The sequence below is a fragment of the Sander lucioperca genome, chromosome 3, assembly GCF_008315115.2.
Source record: "Sander lucioperca isolate FBNREF2018 chromosome 3, SLUC_FBN_1.2, whole genome shotgun sequence".
Lineage (NCBI taxonomy): Eukaryota > Metazoa > Chordata > Actinopteri > Perciformes > Percidae > Sander > Sander lucioperca.
This window is the reverse complement of record NC_050175.1, coordinates 44,014,694-44,037,673: the sequence shown is the minus strand read 5'-3', so window position 1 is coordinate 44,037,673 and position 22,980 is coordinate 44,014,694. Positions and strand designations below refer to the sequence as shown.

General features: G+C 42.3%; 1 long non-coding RNA gene across 1 annotated transcript in view; it reads left to right on the top strand.

Annotated features, from left to right (window-relative positions):
* Window positions 1–20,358, top strand: part of LOC118494796 — a 22,151-nt gene extending 1,793 nt beyond the window's left edge. The window contains exons 2-3 of the long non-coding RNA XR_004896987.1: window positions 4,022–4,029; window positions 20,253–20,358. This is a non-coding gene — a long non-coding RNA (uncharacterized LOC118494796). The remainder of the gene's footprint in view (window positions 1–4,021; window positions 4,030–20,252) is intronic.
* The last annotated feature ends 2,622 nt before the right edge of the window (window positions 20,359–22,980 follow it).

Below are 22,980 nucleotides of genomic sequence, written 5' to 3'. Positions count from 1 at the left end.
CTGTATTCCCTTCACATACAAAGTCAAAATGTTACACGCTATATTCTGGTAAGTTCTAGAAGGCACGGACATCTCCCATCACCTCTCCATCAGCGCTGCAATGTTTATGCTGATTTGTCTATTTTACAAATAATAGTTGTGCTTTACAGTATGTGGTTGACATTTGACAGTGATGGCATGTGGCTATGAGTTGCTCATCAGGTTCGGGAAATCAACTTGCGAAACTCCTGCAGACTCTGCTAGCCTGGGCTAGCTAGCCAGCCTGCCGGTCATATTTTCAAATGTAAACTTCAGAGTAAACACAGAGAAAAAGCTGGAGAAGATGCGTTCCAGTTAGGAAGACCATCTCTGCGGCCATCTCATAACTACGTCGCTCATTAGGGTAGAGAAATCAGCTCACTCAGTCTCAGACTCTGCTAGCCTGGCCGGTCAAAGTTTTCAAATGTAAACTTCATAGGAAACACAAAGGAAAAGATGAAGATGGCTCTCTGCTACGACGTATGGCTTCGATCCTGACTACGCGGATAAGCAAGACCATCTCTGCATCCATCTCCATCTTTACATCAGAGGGGGCACCGTGGAGGAATTGAACACCGACTGAGATCTTCTCTGCTGGGCGTCCTGCTGACCAGTGTGCATGCGTTAGATGGTGAGCTGGGTGGCCTCCGTTCCTCTGTGCCTGCGTCAGTTTCCAACGGGATGCCAGGAGCTGTGGTGTCCTTTCACCGAGACTTGGCTGGATTCTGGAGAGCAGGTTCCATTCAACTGACTCCTTTTCTGTGTGCTGATCTGGCGGCAATATTTTGTGGTGGCTTCATGATGAATCATGCAAGTTAAAGGGGGGTCAGCCCTATGTTCCCACAGCCCTGTGTTCCCACATTTCTAGGACATTTTCAAAATGAGGTCTTGTGTGCCTACATTTCCCTTCCTTCAAGGGTTAGGGTTAGGGTTAGGGTGGCTTAGGTGAACATATGGCCTAATTTTGAAAAAAAATCTTAGAAATGTGGGAACATAGGATTGTGGGAACATAAGGCTGTGGGAACATAGGACCTAATTTTGAAAAAAAATCTTAGACATGTGGGAACATAGGGCTGTTGGGAACATAGGCACGCTCCCGTTAAAGGAGCTGATGGGATAACATTTTATTTGTATATTTCCCTGGTACGATTTCATGTGACAAATAAAAATTGATTGATTGATTGATTGATTGATATTGATTCTGTTGTGTCACATACCGTATCATAGTGTACCCCATACACACATGAGTATACTAATTGAAAAACACCCAACACACTATATTTATTCTCTCTTATGAACAATATCAATATTTCTCACACTCCCCACTTTTATGAGTACAGTGATGTATATGTGGAATTATCATGGTGGCCTTAATGTGGCCTAAACAGCCGGTGATACCGCTGTGCTACTGTGCACTCATGCATGTGTTGGTGGTAGTGCACTGTTGTATTAGTGCCAGATCTGCAGCAGTGTATTCCCTGGTCTGAATCCTACTTAACCCTGTGACTTTAGCACGGCCAAACATATGCTCCAAACCACAGGGACGTCGCCCTGAAACACACACACACACACACACACACACACACACACACACACACACACACACACACACACACACACACACAGATCATGAGAATCAGCCTTACCACCTTCATATTCCCAAATTGATCTTATTGTATAATCAATGACTGAGCGAGTTTGTCAGATATACTGTCATTCTCCTGCCAGGGGAAAAAGTGTGTGTGTGGAGTTTTTGATTCTAAATGGCACACAAACTACTTACCAAACCTGGTTGCTTGAGAGCTAAACAAACCATAAACAGAAGTGAAATAAGCACTGCACTGGCACACATGTTTTGTGCTTTGCATTTCAAAGCTCACTTTGTTTGCTTGCTTTTTTAATGTCACCGAGTTGTCAGACATCCAGCTCTGTGATTTTTGGGAGCCTATTACTGGATATTCTCTGCAGTGCTTTTCTGAGTTAGAAAACTGAACTGTTGTTCGGAAAACAACACGGAGCAGTGGAAAAACTGCATAACTGATTACCACACAAAAAACAAGTATACTATTTTAAATGCAGGGCTGAAGATGGACTCTTTGTTGACTGAGATGGACTGTGGTAGTTTCTAGTACTGTAATAAAAGTAAACAAAGTAGTACTGAGCAGTACTTTGCTTATATGCCATATTACAGTTTTTCCCCGTTGCTTGAACACTATAGACACATGCTTAAACCAAAGTAACATAACTTGAAGTTATTGTTACTCTACCTTAAACAAAGTGTAACCATACCTTAAACAAAAGCGCTGCTTTGCACTTTAGTTGCAATTCTGTAACACACTTGCTCCTTTCTGCAACACACTTGCTCCTAGACACTACACACTATTTCATACATAAGACACTTAGTTCAAAAATGAAATCTCAGGGTACCATTGGGAAAACACATCTATTCAAAATACAACACACATTGGTTAATTGAAAAGATGTAGACACACACCTGAAAATACTTACTTACAAAACTGAACACCAATCAGCCAGCTACAAAAAGGCCTCAGTTAAGCCATTTTGAGAACTTTGCAAGCATGGAGGCAGGGAGAGCTAGAGGCAGAGGAAGAAGAAGACAGAGAGAGAGAGGAGGACGTGGTCGAAGAGGCCACGCAAGGACCATTATTTCGGATGACATAAGAGCAACTTTGGTTGACCATGTCATAAACCATGGCCTGACTATGAGGGAAGCTGGGCAGAGAGTCCATCCTAATCTAAGCTGTTTCACAGTTTCATCCATAATAAGGACATTCCGACTGGAAAACAGGTATGTCTTCAACTCTCTACTCTACTCAGACTGTATCTAGAGTATTAACAGTACTGTACCATATCACGTTACTGTATCACATGTATTGTATTCCAGGGTGGCTAATGCTCCTTTTCCAACAAAAGTGGTAGTTTTGTGAAACATACCGTGATAACGTGTTGAGATGTTTCAGTACTGTGTATGGTAAATACAGTAAAGTTCAGTATACACTACTGTAAAAAAGAAGCAAACGAGAACAATTTGCGGTTGCATTTTTCTACAGAATGGCTAGAAGACCTATTGGGGGTGGACGCCAACGCCTGTTCACCCAACAGCAGGAACTTGCCAGTGAACCTAGTCAGAGCAAACACTGCAATCCGTCTCCACCAGCTACAGCAACAAATACTTGCAGATAGGCAAGTATTCAACAACATAAATCGAGTAAGCATTACAACTATCAGACGCATCTTGGTAAAGCACAACATGACCATGAAGCAATTGTACAGGGTCCCATTTGAGAGGAACAGTGTCAGGGTCAAAGAACTTTGACATGAATATGTACACGTAAGTGTTTCAGTCCTTTATATTTACAATAAAGAATGGGTGCAGTCCAGTAACAGATGGATGTGTACCACTGGATTAGTACCATATAGATACATTCAGAAAGCTACACAGGTACCTGTGTGGTGGGGTGGGTCGGTTCTGTATGTGTAGTAGTGTAGCTGTGTGCTTTGATTAAAGCCATCCACAATATGTATTTTTTGTTACAGAGAATCTTGGACATGGATGGAGCTGCCCAGCCGCATGAATTTATTTACATTGACGAGGCTGAATTCATCCTTAGCAAAAACAGACGACAGGGACGTAATATAATTGGCCAAAGGGCAATTGTGCACGTCCCGGGGCAGCACGGGGGAAATATCACATTGTGTGCTGCCATAAGTCTTCGAGGGCTACTGCACCATCATGCCAAACTGGGTCCCTATAATGCGCAACACATAATCACATTTCTAGATGCACTTCATGATGCAGTTGGACCAGAGCAGCCCAGGTTTGTTGTTGTCTGGGATAATGTTAGTTTCCATCGGGCTGCTCTGGTCCAGAACTGGTTCACCAACCATGATCAATTTGAAGTTCTATGTGGATGGCGCTTATATGACCGCCATCCACATGCCCGTATGCCTCTTCTGCAGGCAATGGAACAGGCCTGCGGAGACATTAAGGTGAGGTCAATCCAAGGATGGATTCGGCACACAAGGGGATATTTTCCCCGATGCTTAGCGAGAGAAGACACTGCTTGTGATGTTGATGAGATCCTGTGGCCAGACCCCAACAGATGGCAGGATCCATAAGCCCACTTGCGCACAATTGTGTTTTTCTATGTTTACAGTAGTGTATTGTTTGTTTTATTTTTGATTTAACTGAATTTACTGTACTGTAAAATATACTACTGTAATGTAATGATTTTGAATTCAGTATTTCATTTTTTGGTTGTTGTGAAAACATGCCCTCTGTGGAACTGAATAAAAACATTGAAAACAAAAGACTGCAGTTTTTTATATAAAGTAGACTAGTGTGTTGCTGCTGATCTGAAAGTGTATTCATATGATGCAAGTGGGTATGATTTTGTCATCAGAGTGACATTTTGACAAAAGATTGTTAGGTTTTGATAGCAGAGTTTCAATTTGACATAGATGTGAATGGTTTATTTCCCAGTGTTGTGTCTTATTTGCTTGTGTGTAGAGTTTTGACACAATGAGCCAAGTTTTGCAAAACGTGTTCAAGCAACGGGCAAAAACTGTAAATTACCCTGGTTTCAAAGTCCCCCTAAAAAAACCTTAATCAAATGGGCAAAATTAATAAACTATTGATTTATAACCCTGGTTTAGAACAGAAATAGGGAAATGTCCGGACTAATTTATCAAAATTAAATTCAAAGTATCTGGTATGTTCTGTTAAAGCAGATGATGGCTGCATGTGATTTAATAGCTTGTAAAATATGTGTGATTTTTTGGGCCTTTAATTGACAGGACAGCTAGGTGAGAAAGGGGGAAGACATGCAGGAAATCGTCACAGGTCGGACTTGTACCCTGGACCTCTGTGTCGAGGCATAAACGTCTAAGTATATGTGCGCCTGCTCTACCCACTGAGCCAACCTGGCCACATACATGTGATTTTGAGTTATGGGCCCAATTTCCTGATCATTTGAATGCGGAAAGAAGTAGCCGTTAAGCTCACGTAGGTTTTCCAAGTGTCTGAACTCTCTACTGGAGGGATTAACGGCATTCTTCCAAAAGATATTTCCTCGTTTCAATCAGAGATACTTACCTTAGGAAATTGACCATTTAGAGCAAATGGTTATGCAGTTAGATTTGGCAGAAAAGACATTGCAGTTTGACGGAGCTCTCAAAGAATCTGAGCGCAACAAGGATTCTGCTGAGAGAGCTACCTCCTAAAAAAAATATTTTTAGCGCTGCGGAGGAGGGTCTGGCTAGTCCACACGGCATTCCTGGATGGTAGAAAAACGTGCTCTGGTTTATTGGCATTTCTTTAAACCAATCACATTCGTCTCGGGCGGTGCTAAGCTCTGCACGGAGCCCCTGCAAAATCGGGAAGAAACTTGTTTTGGTGGAACTTGTACGTTTAAAAGTAGTTTTAGTCGTGCAACAGAAAACTCATTGGACAGATAGTCTAGCTAGCTGTCTGGATTTACCCTGCAGAGATCTGAGGAGCAGTTAACCATAGTCCTCAGAAATCCACCTGGGGTTTAGAATTACAACACAAAGAAAGCGGAAGGTAACGGACATTGGCGAAAAGACATGCATCCAGTGGAATTTCCAGCGGCACCGCAGCAATCCCCGAAGTGGAACGTCGTGGATATAGTCTCAGCATTCAGTGACCCCATCTGCCGTGACCCGTGTCCCATCTGCATTTGTTATGCTTCTCTACTCATTTACAAAGTATTTAGGGGTTTCCTTTAAATCTGTTCCCATCTGTATATCAATTTCCCACTAATGTGCATTGCTGGAGGATCCGTGTGAAAAGAAATGTGTAAACTGGATTTTTAAATCCAGACAGAGTCGGTGTATTGAAAATAACTTAAGCTACTCATTAGTTTAATTGCGAGTTACAAGTGCAACTGGAACTTTCTTCTTTCCTCAAATATGCACCAAACACTCATACTCTAACATTAAACACACACTGACACACCAACAAAACTTTGAAAGTCACAAAAGCAGGGAGAAGGCGCACACGCTTTTTACACCTCCCCTATTTTTCCTCTCCTGACATTATTTTGTGTGTGTGTGTGAGTGTGTGTGTGTGCGGCGTTGACCTTTCTGCAACGTTGCCCCGTATTCACTGGTTGTCAGCACAGTCTCTGTCCCAGGCCATCCGTCTCTGCCACCAGTCAGTCCTCCACCCAATCCTCCACCGTCCCATTAATACACACGCACACGCACACACACACACACACACACACACACACACACACACACACACACACACACATGCACACGCACATTCTTATATGTACAGCACACATGTACATGTGGCATGCAAACACCCACACACACACACACACATACACACACACACACACACACACAATCCTCCATTGTCCCATTAGCCTGGGATGAGGTGCTGTGCTCTGCTTTGAGCCTCGGCTCAGCCTAGCTAGCCTAGGGGATCATTAAGACCTTGCTGCGCGTACACACACACACACACACACACAGGCTGTGGTAACGGGCTGGAGGAGTCCAGGTGGCCTGTTGTTATTTATAACAAAGGAAACAACACAGCAGAACCGGCTGACATCAGGCCCGTACGGACCAGGAATGTGTGTGGGTGTGTGTGTATCTGAAATTTTTTTTCTACTCATTTCTCTATTTGTGAGAGAGTGTGTGTGTGTATGTGAGAGAGAGGGAGAGAGAGAGAGAGAGAGAGAGAGAGAGAGAGAGAGAGAGAGAGAGAGATCACTGAAGGACAGCTCAAAGTATCTGTCCACCCCGAATGCCCACACCCACCCGTAGACAGTGGTCTACCAGGACCACTGGACCAGATGTTGGCTCCAGAGCAAAAACAAGATTGATTGGTTTAATTGCCGGCGCTTTGCACTCTGGCGTCTGAATACCTAATGTCAACTTTTAAAGGATGTTTGCTCTCCCTCTGTCTCTCTTTTTTTTTCTTCCTGCGGCTGAAAAATGTGTCACGTTTTCTGATCAGTGGGGTGCGTGTAGGTGTGTATGTACGGTTCACCCTAACATCTGCTCAACATCTCCCTGTGAAAACGTGGAGTCATTTAAAAGCCTCTCATAGCTCACAGTTTGTGTGGTGTCCTGTCAGCTTCTTCATCGCTCCCTCCCCTGCCCTCTTCTCTCTCCCTCTCAGTCTTGTCTCTCTTTCAAACCACTTGACATAAAATATCGCCACTACAGACAGAGGTATGCTAAGTGTGTGGGGTTAACAGATGAAGGCACATATCACAGATATTCCATCCTTAACATGTAGAGATGTAACATGACATCGGACGACTGTTTAACCTTACTCAGACAGTGGAGACACTGGCTGTTTAGGTGATTTATTAAGAAATAAAGCACTTTAACATTACCTATGTTACTCCTACTGTAAGCAAATCAGATTAATAGAAATAAGATTAATAATAACAGTAGCAGTGGATAGAATAGAATAATATTAATACTAGCAATAAAAGCAGTAATAACAGCATTAAAGATAATATAGATTTGAATAATACCGTAATGACCTGAATATAAGACAACTGCAGACGTTGCCCTCTTTTTCAAGACTCAAAGAAGAAGAAAATTATTTTATCCGGAAATCTTGACAATTAAAAAAGATATTTAATGACCCAAGACTTTTATTTTTAACATCTTTTAAATAAAATCATGTTTTCATCTTAAGATGAAGTTGTGACATTTAAATGAAAAAAATGCATCAAATTGTATTTACTGTAAACACCATGAAATTAAAAAATAACTGGAGTCTATTGGTTGGCCTATTTCTAATACCAATGAGGCTATCCATTTCATAGTGAAAATATACTGCCTGTTGATTAAGACCAGCTGTTACCCAACTTCAGTAGTGTCCCCAGACAGACATACGGACACAAATAGGTGTATGAGTCCTGAGCCTCACTGTAGACAGTGTAACAAAAACTCAGTTCTTCAGTTTACATACTGAACATATACTACGTCAGGCTTGGGTCGGGTTCAAGCATTAAAAAACGTTGGGTTCAGTTACTACTCTCTTAGTCTATATCCACGACGTTCCACTTCTGGGTTTGCTTCGTTGCCGCCGGAAATTCAACCAGATGTCCTTCTTATCGGCCGGATGTCCATCACCTTCCTCTATCTTTGTGTTGGCATTCTAAACTCCAGTGGATAAATGAGGACTATGGTTACCTGCTCCTCAGATCTCTGCAGGGTAAATCCAGACAGCTAGCTAGACTATCTGTCCAATCTGAGTTTTCTGTTGCACGACTAAAACAACCTTTGACTGTATACATGCTCCACCAAAACAAGTTCCTTCCCGAGGCTATTTTGCAGAGGCACCATGGCTCCTTCCGGCGCTTAGCAGGTTGCTTTAAAGAAATGCCAATAAACCAGAGCAGGTTTTTCTCCCATCCTGTAATGCTGTGTGGACTAGCCAGACCCTCCTCTGCAGCGCTGTGGAGGAAGGTCTGGCAATGCGAGACTAGTCTGTCCTTAACTTACGCTTTTGTAAACTCGCAGGTAAGCCAAACGCACCTTAACCTGGCAAGCAATAGGATGATTGTGCCATGACAAGTTCCGATCTTGTTAATCATTTCCCGAGCCCTCGGATGTGTAAAGTTTTGATTTCACTTGAAGTTTGACTGTACCTGCCTTCCCACTGTATTGTCTTTACTCACTTTATTTTATTGAGTCACACTTTTTTATTAAAGACCTCATTAAGAAAGCATCATGAAGGTTTTAGCGTAAAAGTGGAATGTGAAATTCACAGTCAATTCAGTATGTCATAAGATTGATACAGTATCTCTGCCAAAAACTAGCCTAAGCTTTGGCCAGTATAGGGACAGCCTTGGTTAGTGGGAGTCTGTGTGTGTGTGTGTGTGTGTGTGTGTGTGTGTGTGTGTGTGTGTGTGTGTGTGTGTGTGTTCTGGCAGAAAAGGGTAGGCCAAGGATGGGAGATGCTTGTCAAGGCCAAAAGCATGTGTTCCTGCACCATTCCAGCCACCCACCCACCTACACAGACACACACACACTTAAACACACACCCCTACCTTCATTCTCCCCTCCATATCATGTACCTCTCCACATCTGTCACTCTGGCAAGAGCAAGAGGGAGGGAGGGACAGAGCAATGGAAGGAGAGGAGGGAGGCACGCAGCAGACAATTAATTGTGTGGCCGGTTGGAGGGGCAGAAAGACTGAGAGAGAGACTGAGAAAAAGAGGAAGGGAGAGGGAGAATAATAAAGTGTCCCTAGTAAGCATTAATCTCCCTCACACTGCGGGCGTGTCAGTGGAGGCTAGCTGGTGACTAATGCCACGTTTTGCATACAGTGGTCACAGACAAGAGCTTCCTCACCACGCTGAAACACATGGAGGATTTAACTGCTGCTGGGGCTGGAAGACAGGCAGACATGTTGGAAGAATGGGAGGAAGGGCGGAAGGGAGGGAGACTGGAAGAAAAAAGTAACATTTTCACTATGGTAATTTGAAAGTCAGTGGTATTCATTTATATGCCATTTACGCTCCTCATGCAAAAGCTGCCACAAATGCCAAATGTAAACAGCGCCAAGAAGGATTAGAGACTGTCTGATTGTTGTTTGATTGATGTTCGAAGTGATTGTAAGATCTGAGCAGTGGTATTCTAGCCATTTCAGGGGTTTTCTCATCGATGAAAATGAGTCATGAACTAAAAAATGATAATCAAAGGAGCAAAGGCCAAGATGTCCTGGGTCAAGCTGCGGCCATGTTCACTGGGAGCTCCCACCCCCTGGCAGAGTCAGCTAAACCGCTAGAACAAGGAGTAAATGCAATGCACGTTTAGCGCTTTTAGCTGCTGTAAACGGCAATCCATATCTGCGATGCATTAAGTACACCCTTGGCTTCCTTTTTTTTTTTTTTTTACAGGAAACACGTAAATATGTGTGGCGAGGTGCCAAGCGAGCGTGCTTGTCATCGGCAGATTTACTTTAAAATGTTGTCTGACAACGCTGCCTGGATTTATATAGAGACTAGGAACTCTTAAAATCAATTAAACACAGTTTTGTAGGCCCGAGTTATTTTCTACAAGGGAGAGCAATGCATGGCAACCCAAAGGAATGACGACAGAGTATGATAAACTCCGGTTACACTTTACTTGAAGGTATCTACATAAGAGTGACATGGCACTGTGATGAACCTGTCATAAACATTATGAACAAGTCATAAATGTTTATGACATAAAGCTTATTTTAGTAAGTGTCATTCGACTTTTGCCATGACAAGTTATGGTTAGGGTTAAGGTTAGAGTTAGGGGGTTAGGGTTAGGGTTCATGTGTCATGTGTCATGACAGTGTCATGTCACTCTTATGTAGATACCTTCAAGTAAAGTTCTCCCTAAAGTTCTCCTTCTGCTCACCTCTGCTCTACTGTCGTCCTCCAGTGTATTTCCTGGTTTTCTGCCCCGTGGCCTGCTTACAACTCCATTTCCTGGTCCATGATTGGTCCCCTGGACCCTTGCCCCAAACTGTCTATTGATGGCTTAGGTTGTCAGTTTAAGTACTCATTCAGGGTAATTGTCCATTCAGGTGCACTACGGCAGAAGTAAAAAAAAACGATTATACAAACCAAAACAATCGCAAAAGCAACAACATGCAAACAGAAATTGAATCAATAATTAAAGCACAGCAAATATGCAAAACACATGATGAATCAGGATTAAACACAGCAAACCAAAATATACTTGCAAAACAAACTACAAAAACTCACCGTGTGACATATGCAGAATCAAATATAGCACTCTGTTAGCCGTTAACGGTTAGCGGAGCTCCCAGTGAGGAGGCCAGTTTGAAGACAGAATATTGTACCCATAGGTGGTTTTTTTCTTTTCTAAGTCGCCCAAAAAAAAAAAAAACGTGCAATAAAGGAAAACGTAATATTGTGGAAATTGATAAAATACATTATAAGCTCCAACTGCAATGTCTAGCAATCATCTCAAGATTGATGACGTCCCATTTATTAGGCAGATGACCGCACGTATAGAGAATTAGACAATTTCAACTTCATAGTCTTTTTTTCGTTTTTTACTAAATATATTCCCAACCACTTTTTTTTATTTTTACCTAATTCAGAGGGTCATAGCAGGGACTTAAACGGTTATACTTTCATACGGAGTGGCAACTGGTAATGCCAAAACAGACGGGGAGATTTCCGCTGCTGAACTCAGAGAGTTTATGAAGCGTTGTTTTCTTTGGCAGATCAACTGGGGGTGAGAGGAAATGAAACTGGAGAAACTTGATCCCCCCATATGCCCTCTAACAAACAAACACACATGCACGCACGTGGACACACACACACACACACACACACACACACACGGATGCATGCACAAGCCCCTCAGCTCCCAGTGCAGCTGAACTGATAACTGGTAACTTACTCAAACATTAAACATTCTCTCCATAACAAACACACAGCCACACGTTGTCTAATAGAAATGTGTGTATTGTGACTGCTGTGGGGAAGTGTGTACTCAGACACTCTTCTGTGGTTTTGTGTGTGTATGCGCTGTCAATTGATTTCCCTGGCTGATCAATAGAATGTTAGCCCCTTAACTACCTTCCATAGCATCTGTTATAGCAGACGGCGTACAGGTGCCATCTTTCCTCACAAACCAAATGTATAAATCAGCATACACGGGGGGGGCAGAAAGCTGGAGGAAAAATCGAAAGAGAAATCGTACAAGGAGAGAGATTCACAAACAGATAACTCCACAACTCTTTAATGATCGAGAGCCGCGCCCGCCAGGCCAAAGTTATCCTCCCAAGTTGAAAGAGCAACTACAGATGTGTCTCCAGGTAGAGGGGGGGGCCAATTAGCAATGTGTGCTAGTATTTACATTTTGGGCTATCTATCATGCTAATCGGCGGGTCGATTTATCAGCCGGGTTGTGATTAATGCAAGGTTAGGACAGCGGGTGTCCTGTGGCTGACGGTAGATGAAAACAACAATAACAAGTAGAAGAGAGGGATTTTCTTCTCCCTTTGCTCAGTCGGAGAGGACAAGAGTAGGGGGAAGGTGAAATCTATCTCATATTACTTAGCGTCCACTCTCTTTCTAATCAATCCAAATTTGCATGAAGGGAGAAAAAGAAGAGGAACAATGGAGGGGGGGGGAGGAAGGGAAGATGCTGTCGTCTCACTTTTATGAAGTTTTTTTTTCTTCTTCTATTTGGTAGGGTGAATGGTGGGAATGCAATATCCTTTAGGCCTTTTAATCATGTGATGACGGGCCTAGGACACGTCGCAGTATGTGTGTGTGTGTGTGTGTGTGTGTGTGTGTGTGTGTGTGTGTGTGTGTGTGTGTGCGTGTGTGCGTGTGTGTGTGTGTCTGAACTGTGGCCCCATTGATCAAAGCCAGTGCTGGTCTGATGGGATAGAGGGACAGGGCTGGCTATGGACACAGCAGCTCCTCGGCTCCCTGCCGTCCTCCTCAACACCGCTCAGGCCGGCGCGGGGCCATTTGTCAAAGTTTTATCTGATTCTAGAGGTATTGGATCTATCAGTCATCGTGTATGAAAGAGGAGATTGACCTCCTCTACGCGCATTTTTCTAAATTAGACCCAGCTGATATTAGAGGGACATCGCCTGCTATCATAGGTGACAAAAGCATAGTAAAACAGCGTCATTAACACCAAAGTTTAACGCTGTAATTTGATTGCAAGCGGGGGTTTGGGAGGGTTTGGATTTTGAGTTGTGTGAGAGACGTTAGCGGTGTCCCTGGAGTCTAAGTGGTTTCTCCCCTCTCCTCTGGGTTTTAGATTGCCTTCCAGACTGACAAAGCACCTGCCAGACATTCATCAACGATCCCATCCATCTGTCCATCAGGTCGGTGGTCCACTCGGTCATCAACAGGTAATGCCTGACGGCCGGGCTGGCTGCCTGATAATGAAAGATAGGAAAACATCACACACTCTGTCACCCAGCGTTAAGGCCCATATGTATCCAACTTAAGACAAAACATGCATCTCATGCATTGCTTTCTCTGCGTACAATCCTTTCCTTTTTCACTTTCTCTTTCTCCCATATCCTTGTTTGATCTGATTCATAATCATTTATCATTCCAGAATCATTCCAGAGGAGTAAAGTCAGAGATCAATGGTGTTTTGTAATTTTCTAATCTCCTTTCAGGAAAAATAAAAGAATTTCTGTGTGTTATTTTTTTTCTCTCCAGCTAATGCTGTGGTGGTTGGACTAACAAGCAACCATTTGGGCACGTTCTAACTTAGTTTTCTGGCAGACAGCGCTGGTTAATTGCCACTTAATTAGCTGTTTTACCCAGAATGCTTAGACCCACTTGGGACAGGTCTCTCATTAGAGGCAAAGCATCTGAACTCATCGTGGATTCTAAAAACATACTGCACTGAAAAACACAATTATCAGCATTTAGACGCATATGTTTTACAATAGGTGTTTTATTTTTTATTGCACAACTTCACAGCTAATTCTCCAAGGACTCACTAATGGTGACATTGGCTTTTGACTTTTAGAGTTTACTTTCTGCTTCACAGATGTGGGCAGGACATTGTTATTTGTGATGTTTTCTGTGCAGTACAGAACGCGCTGGTTTTATTGGAGTTATTCTTGGTAAGAAGCCCTATGCAGCCATTATGTTTTGAATCAGGTATAATCCATCTTCCAGATCTTTGATGTGATTTTCATGACAGCTAGCATTAGAAGTGTCAATACATATGACAATGAAAGGGTTCAGAACAAGCTGAAGAGAGTAAAGTGTGGCTTTTGTATCCCTGAATTCAGAATACTTTAAGTTAATGTCCTGGTGGTTCTGTTTGTGATTATTGGTGATGCTCCGAGGCCCCAAAGGGCCCCCTCTGGTAACAGTTCAAGCCCAGTGAGCAACCCTTGCTCTGGCTCAGCACCCTCCTGGCTACATCAATATGCCCCCAAGTTTCTACAACAAGCCTAAACACACAATCACGCCATTACACTTTGCTATCCGCAAACGTTAAAGATTGAGCTTTGCAGGCAGGAAGACAAGCTGTTTCCTTTCCTCCTGCGTTATCAGTCACATTTCAAACTGGCAAGTCAGACACCCCGGATCTGAGAACTTACAGTCAAAGCTTTTAATTCTGCTCGCTTCGATGCCCCTCTCTCTCCCTCCCTGTCTGCTGTGAATCTGTTTCCACTGACTAAGAGCAAAAAAGGCAGAGACGCGCGGCTTCCACCATACAGATATTGGCAGAGTGTCATCGGAATGAATGAACCGCTCTTGCATCGCAACTGCCAACTTGTCAGCCGCGAGCTGGGATGCATGACTGACACCCCCTGATTGGTCGATTTAATATAGAGAGAGACAGAGGGAAGTAGATGGGTGCCTGCCTTCCCTGAGCTCTGTTAGAGCGGGAGATGGAGGGAGAGGTGTAAGTCCATTTGTCGAAGACATGAAGCGCTAACTCTCTAGGTATGAGGCTGTACGCCTTGTTAGAGAGAGGAAGATTTTTTTTGTCATGCAAGGGGGGAGCATGGGAGTTAGCATGCAGTTTGTTATCGCTTCACCCCGGATGTTTCTGACAAATCGACTCAGACAGCCATCAGACGGTCTGGCAGAACAAGACATTTCAAAAATGGATGTCAGAACAAAATACATGGAGGTTATGGAAGTTATGAGCAGAGCTCAGATGTGCTGGCAGATGGATTGACGTACAAGACCAAACTGTCAGCAATATCGATATAACCTGCTGCTTAGACATACTGACGTATGATGCAAAGATATTTCATGGAAACTCTTCAAATTTTGGAACAGTTATCATCATCTGAGGATGTGAAGAGCCAGCGGCTTAACATTATTTTTGCCTGAAATGTCTCCACAACTATGGGAAAGCTCTTTCTCAACAAGTCAGTACATTCACTTCAAAACTGAAGCTTAAGGATGTATCGACATCAGCTGTCCGTGACCCAACTTAGTGTTAGCATGTTGCACAGCTAATGGCTGGATTCGATTGTACGCCTACATGCTGGAGCAATGTTGGAGTATGTAATACTGAGAGACTGTGAACGTTAAGCACCATTAGACACCATTGAATAATGTGAGTAGTCGATTTGATGTGTCAGGATCTTGATACAGCAGGGTCTCACAGTCTCATGTTGCAGTCATATAGTCTCGCTTGGAAAATCGCTTTTTGCACCTGAAATTTATACTGACTTTACACGCTTTTGGTGTGCCACAAAACAAGTCGCACACGAAGTCAAATGTTCTGTGTAATCAGCTTCTTCCTCCATATTAAAATATGCTATCAGTGTTTGCACAGTTTGTAGCTGTTGCCATAACTACATATGTACCATTAGGTTGGAGTAAACTGTTTATCACTGCAATAAGGGTTGTTAGTGTGTGCCAACCACAGTGACATGTCGTTGGCGCACAGGACTCTTCAGCCTCACATCAATACAGGTTTGTATTATGAGTTTAATGAGTAAAGTTTAACAATTAGCTGTTGTAGTCTTTCGTGGTTGTACTTACTTCTAAAGTCTAATGTTGTGTTTTTACTAAGCTAAATTTGGGAACTCCTCTACTAAATCCAAGTTCCAGATTCACTTGGGAGGTGCAATGCAACAACCTATTTGCAATGGCAACACTGAAATTAATAATTGTAAATCCTCCTGAAAGTCATTCTCCATCAGATTATTTCCCTCAATATTCCCTTCTTCTGATTCAGGAGAGAATCAAGCATTGGGCTTGACTTAAATTACATGCTGTATATTTTAAATGTTCCGCTTTCTGAAACAAAGTGAAAAAGTATGGCAGAACATAACACCAAAACCTTAAAAGAGTACTCTGCCAATTTAGCATTGCTCTCCTATAACCTATTGGACTCTGAATGGACAGTTATTTTTTTTTATTTTTTTTAAAGGCTCAAAATTGATGCAACAGAACCAGATATATTGTCTTTTTTAATTCCATGCATTCTTCTTCCTTTTCAAAAACCTGGGGCTTGCATTACCCACAATGCAACTCACCCACTGGCAGTTTGGTCGAAGATTTGGTTGTGCTAGGACGGACTAATGTGAAACAATCACTTATGGGTGTAATATTTGGCTTTCCACATGCTGTTGGCCACAGTGTGAGGTCCTGTACATTTTAACTGATGAAATACCTGTGGTTAGCTGTCAGATAAGGTGTCTGTCGAATATTAAAGAAGGTATTTCCCCAGATGGTGCCTCCCAAGTGTGGTAGACATAAAATACTTGCCAATGATGAATTAAAAACTGATATCTTGTTCTCAAAACTGTGTTGCTGGAGCAATTATCACCATTAATCAATGGTGATAATTGCTCCAGAAATGATAATTAGTTGAACTGGTTCATTCAACAACACATCTGTCTCATTTAATCAACAGTATTCCACAAACATCAGTCCATCATCTTGGATTTGTTGTGGAGAAAACTAGTGTTTGTACTCCATCGTAAGTCATTCTGCAGCTTCCTTTTGGCTGTGTAGGACTCTGGTTTACTCCGTTTGAGAAACTGCTGTGCAGCTGGATGGTGACAGGCCAAAGCAGAACGCACTCTGTTTCAGCATGTAATTTCATGTTACTAGGAATCTAACATTATTGTTTTTCCCCCCCGCGCTCCAATTTAGAGACAGATCAATATTCAGCTTTGTTTATCAAAGTGACAGCTCCTGGATATTGCATTTTGCATTTTTATGTTTTCCTTTATAAGCGGGTATTAAAACATAATATATCTGAAGTCTTGGTTTTATGGGCTGACAAAGGGTGGGGAGGCGCTGTTAATGGTGTAAAACAGTTGAGGAATGGCGGCTGCTACTGTTCATACACTCACAGTTACAAATATTCATCACACACATCAGCATCATTGTTTGCCTAATGAAGACGCTCTCTCGGCGAGTGTCGTCAATAACGGACCCAAACCGCAGAGGAATTCCATTCGGGGTGTGCATATATATATATATATATATATATATATATATATATATATATATATATATATATATATATATATATATATATATATATATGCACATGAATGTGAGTGGGTTTGGAAGTGTGGTACATGTGTTGGTGTGGTTTTTTTTTTGCGTATGTGCTTGCAGCTACCCGTACATACAGAAAAAGTGTCTTCTTGACACTCAAGTCCCAAATCATGCATTATTTGCAAACCAACCATAAAGTAATGACAGCGGCAACCCTATGCATACAAATCAGAGCCTATTATCCACCTCAGTCTGTCAGTTAGCGTGCCGTATGTGAGGGCAGACTTGGCCAAGGGGAGTCGTACCCGAGGTCCTGATAAATGCTTTGGCTGATTCCCCTTGTGAGTGATGGAGCACTTACCCTGTTTAGCTTCTTTAATATACTTGTATTAGCATGAATAAATAACAAGTGTGTCCGGATGCTACAAATATTTGATTGTGCCTCCGTAATAGGCTGGCGTCTTCCGTCACATGATGCCAGTGCGACTCTCTTGGTGTCGCAGCCGAGGCGGACTGACATCGATCTTTATCGCCTGCCCCCTGAATCAATTACAAACCCTCAGAGAGAGTGCCAGAGAGGGGCGAGCGGGTGATGATGGCTGTGCGGGGGTGTGTGCCATTCCAGCTGTGCCAAGCTGTCTTGTCTTTTGTACCCCGTTTTTTACCGACAGAAAGCTTGGATGTGTCATGATGGGTGTTGTAGCTCCACATTCATGGGTTGGGGGGGTGGGGGTGTTTGGGGGTGTAACACAATGCCTCTAGCTCACAAATTCAGTTACAGCTCTACTTTAGGTGAACTCACATACTGTAGATCTTATGGACATTTTCCTTTTGTAGCATGAAAGATACTACATGGCAGCCAACGTGTACAGAGCACCATGGGAGATGATAAAAGTTACTTCCAGGGCTGATAATATAATGAAGATGGATGAGGAGAAGCCTGCCTCTACAAATTTACAAACAGAAACATTATGAATGATTCTTCATTGTCTTCTGAAGCGTCAGTGGCCCCTGAATCTGAATCTAAATCTTACCTTCTCGTCTCTGTCTCTGTTAACTCTCCGTTCAGACCTGTACACACCTCCGACCTGTACACACCGCCCACACATGCGGCATGAAGCCATTTGACCTCTGACCCCTGTCTGACAGGGTTGGTAGAGAGACGGACAGATACACTGAGAGCTATATGTTCATTAGCCAAGGCAGCCACACTGGAGCCTGCTGCAGAATAATAGCAGTTTTACTAGCTATTACTAATGTTTCGGTTTTAAAAGACAGCTATCCTAACAGACTCTCGAAAGCCAAAGGCCCCCCACACACTCTGTGTTGCTGTAAGAGACCATTAGTGTCGACTTTCAAGACAAATAGAGAGGAAAAAAGAGAATGTTAAAGAGAAAGTGCTTTTTTAAAAGCTTTCTGATCACAGATATTCTTAACTTTTTTTTCATAAACAAAGTGGTAAAGCTGCCATCAAAGATTATTTCTTTATTCACCTACATAGTATATATATATATATATATATATATATATATATATATATATATATATATATATATTTGGTGGTGTGAAAAAACAATACAGTGACATGTAATATAGATAAAGACAGAGACCCCACAGGTTTCAATAATGACCCTGCAACAATGAAATAGAAAAAAAAGTCTGCACGCACACACACACACACACACACACACACACACACACACACAGTATGAACAAAGAGGTACACTAATGTATGTGCACAAAGCAGAACTGTGACAGCTGCTAACCAAAACTCTTGAGATGAAAAATCCAATTAAAGGTGCGAATGTCTGCATCCACGTAGTACCACATAATTACAAATAATAATGAATGCAAAGGCTGAGGACAGTGTTGGTGTGTGTATGTTTTTTGTGTAAGGTAGGGTTTGTGCATGTAATAGTGAAATAATAAATAAATCAAAAACGTACAAGTGAAAAACTTTAATGGTATGTTTGAAAGTTTATAATTACAGGTCACTTTGTGTACTAAATCACTGTGAAGTGTGTGTCTACCGTAGTGATGCTTTAATTAATCATTAAATATAGTTGGAAAAAAAAACTATTCTACAGCCATGCTTTGAGGCCGTACTTGGGCACAGCAGTATTTTAAGCTAAATGCTAACATGCTCACAATGACAATGCTGACATACTGATGTTTAGCAGGCATCATCTTTTAACAATGTTAACCATCTTAGTTTAGCATGTTTGCATGCTAAGTTTGCTAATTAGTAAATGCAGTACAGCGGAGGCTAATGGGAATGTCATTATGTCTTTTTCGCCTCATTGTGGTGCACTAATGGGCTCATTATTGCCCCCTAAGGCTGGAAGGACGGAGAAACACCCACTGCTACTTAATGGGTGGTGAGAATAACAGTTCTAGCAGGTATCCCCCCCACCCAATAGCCACAAGGGGCAGCATTGCACCCACTCTGCACTTGAAAACAAACTTTTTTTGGGCATTTTAGGCCTTTAATTCCACAGGACAGCTGAAGGCATGAAAGGGGAGAGAGAAGGGGAATGACATGCAACAAAGGGCCACAGGTTGGAGTCGAACCCATGGCCGCTGCGTTGAGGAGTAAACCTCCACATATGTGCGCCCGCTCCACCAACTGAGCTAACCCGGCCACAACAAACTTCAACTTTTCTTTTTAAAGATTTTTTATGGCCATTTTCGCCTTTAATGATAGGACGGCTGAGACGTGAAAGGGGAGAGAGAGGGGGAAGACACGCAGGAAAACTGTCACAGGTCGGACTCGAACCCTGGACCTTCTGCATCAAGGAAGAAACCTCTATATATGTGCGCCTGTTATACCAACTGAGCTAACCGGCCACAACAAGCTTAAACTTTTAACTGTTTTAAAGCAACACTAAAGCACTTTTCCCGCTTCGGTCCCCTTACAGGTTGGAAGCGGAATTGTCCATTACCGCTGTCGTAATGTCTCATCATCACGTCACGTCTCATTCGAACTACATATCCGCTACCCGATCTGGCAAACTTGCATAATGTAATGTAATGGACAATTCCGCTCCAAAGTGCTTTAGTGTTGCTTTAACAGTTCTTGCTTTACAATACAAAAGACTTTAGAGGGTAATTTGGTATATTTCAACCTGGACCCTTTGTTGTCCCATGCATTGGTGCCAAAGTGAGCAAAAGTCATTGGAATTGGTCCAGTATTGAGCGAGAACCGGGCTGCCATGTATTCATGTGTGGCAAGTTAGCATTGTCAATTTGCGTCCACTAAAAGACCTGTTTTTGCCACTGACAGGCTCAGATTATTATTCTTTGTGTTTGACAACATTATGGAAAGATTCTCAGATACAGATACAGACCTTTTTGTCAAAGAGTGAGATCCTTTTTGTTTAACCAGAAACAGCCCAAACTCACCAGACTCCATTTAAATAAACAGTACTTTTAGCATGTATAGAGCCAGCATATTTCCACATGTAAATGGCTGAATTAAGGCTTTATTTCAACCAAACCAGAGTGGTGATTGTTGGAACAGTGGAAAGACAAAGGAAGACAGTTTTCTTGACTTTGAATGAAGTGTGTTTTACAATAATAAGATTTATTTCATGGCGTCTGGTGGGTTTGGCTTGATAGTGATTTTGTGGCTGTTTCATGTTAAACAAAAAAGGATATTACTCTTTACCAAAAAGGTCTATCTCTGTAGGGATCCATCCTTTCCATAATGGTGTCGGACACTTCTAATAATCGGAGCCTGTCAGTGGTAAAACAAGCACTTTAAGTGGACGTGAATTGAAGTTACATTAACATGACATTGCAGCTTGTTTTTCCACTGCTGACTGCAGCAGTCTTGCCTAAAACTGGACCAATTTAAAAAATGGTTGTTCTCATTAGTCACTTAGACACAAATACATGGGAAAATAGGCTCCAGGTTGAAAAATACCATTGTTACCATATAAGGGTGAATACTAATTGGTTTGACAAATGTACGTCTGGTTTACCTCCCCATTTCCGTTACTGCAGCGCACAGCCGCTTCCCTAAGCTTTGGGACCTTCTGGGACTGTCCTGAACGAGTCTAAGGTACATCTAGCTAAAACTAATAACAATATAATTAAGTTATTGCGTTAGGAAGGCTTTTCTACAATTTTGTCTGCACATCCACCTGCATTTGATCAAGCACATAGGCAAACAAACATATCAGGGATATATTCTTAAACCTGGAATAAAACAAATAATTGTGTTATATTATCAATCATTGCCATCCCGTACCATAGAGTAATCAAGTGTATTGATTTCTTCATTTAAGACACTTCCCTAAACATCTATCAGCCAAATACCACTATTGTGTTGTAGTTGTGCTTAAGGTATTTTCAATAGCAACTAAAGGCAGCATTACATCTGAATAAATGTATCAGAGACTGTCCTCCCAAGAGCGACAGCATCAGTTCTTTTAGCAAGTGCCCCAATAGGACATGTGTTCCGTTTAAGTGACAAAGCCCTCTAGTGGCTGTAGTAGGACACATGGGTCAACAAAACATCAGACTTAACATGGAGAGCACTGTCCATTTCCCATTTCACACTGTGCCGAAGCGACCCAAACCATTAAGTAGTTATTTTAACCCTAGTCTAATGAAGCTTAGCGTAAATTCTTTCAGGAAGACTTCGAATAACTTCAATCACCGCTCTCTCTTCCTAAAACTATTCAGCTGTTTAGAGGCGTTCACTTTTCAGTAAACCAACCAGAATTGGCCACGAAATTCATGATCCAATCACAGCATTACATCCCTGCTTTAAATCTGTTTCTCTCTCTACTGCTGTTAGCTGTCATTTCAGGCAAAGATTGCAACCCTCCTCTTCCCCTTCCACCTCCAGTCACCATCACCCGCAGCACCCTGGGTTTTCCTCCAGCAGAACGCTCCGTTGACTCCTTCAGTCTGGTCTTCGGGCTCCTTCGCTGCCACCACCAGTGTCTAGACTCCATCGAGGGGATATGTCCTGTTTCTCTAGCCCTTTTAAATATTATTTATAACGATGGAGTCTAATTGCCAAATACTCTGCATATTTCATTATGCTTATGTACAATAAACTTTTGCATATCTGCAACGAAGTCTCTCGTGATTGAATATCCACAATGTTTCACTTCCGGGATTGTTCAGGAGATCTGATTGCTCCTCAGATCTCTGCAGGGTAAATCCAGACAGCTAGCTAGACTATCTGTCCAATCTGAGTTTTCTCTCGCACGAGTAAAACAACTTTTAAACGTACACGTTCCACCAAAACAAGTTCCTTCCTGAGGCAATTTTGCAGAGGCAATTTTGCAGAGGCATTATTGCACCGTCCGCCGGTTAGCGCCGCCCATGATGATTGTGATTGGTTTAAAGAAATGCCAATAAACCAGAGCTTTTTTTCTCCCATCCTGGAATTCTATGTGGACTAGCCAGACCCTCCTTCGTAGCGCTGCGGAGGAAGGTCTGGCAATGCGAGACTATTTTAACCCAAACGAGATGCTAAACTTTACCAAACCTTAATCACACCATTGTCACGCCATGCACCGGATTCATTTTCAACAGTGATTTGTTGCATTTTTAGGAAGCACAGACACATGATAAACACCATGTTTTTTTTTATTTAATCTGAAGGACTTGTTGATGTATCATGATTTTATGAGGATTTAACCCCAACAGAGTCAGTTTTACAGAGTTGTCTTGACATGCACGCAAAACATTTATCAGTAAATTTGTACATAATAGAAAAAAGAAAATGGAAAAGGTGATAACTGCTTCCTGGTAGATAGTTAGTATAAGCTGTCTGCATTTCGGTTTGTTTTTTACAGAAAGCACAAGAAAGAACGGACAGGAATAGAGAAGAGAGATGCCTCAGCGCAGCCCGAGCTAGACGTAAGCGTGTGCAAACCAACCGAGTGTTGAGAATCCCTCTCTTCTCAGAGCGCAGGATTGAGACTGACATTTCATATTTTCCAT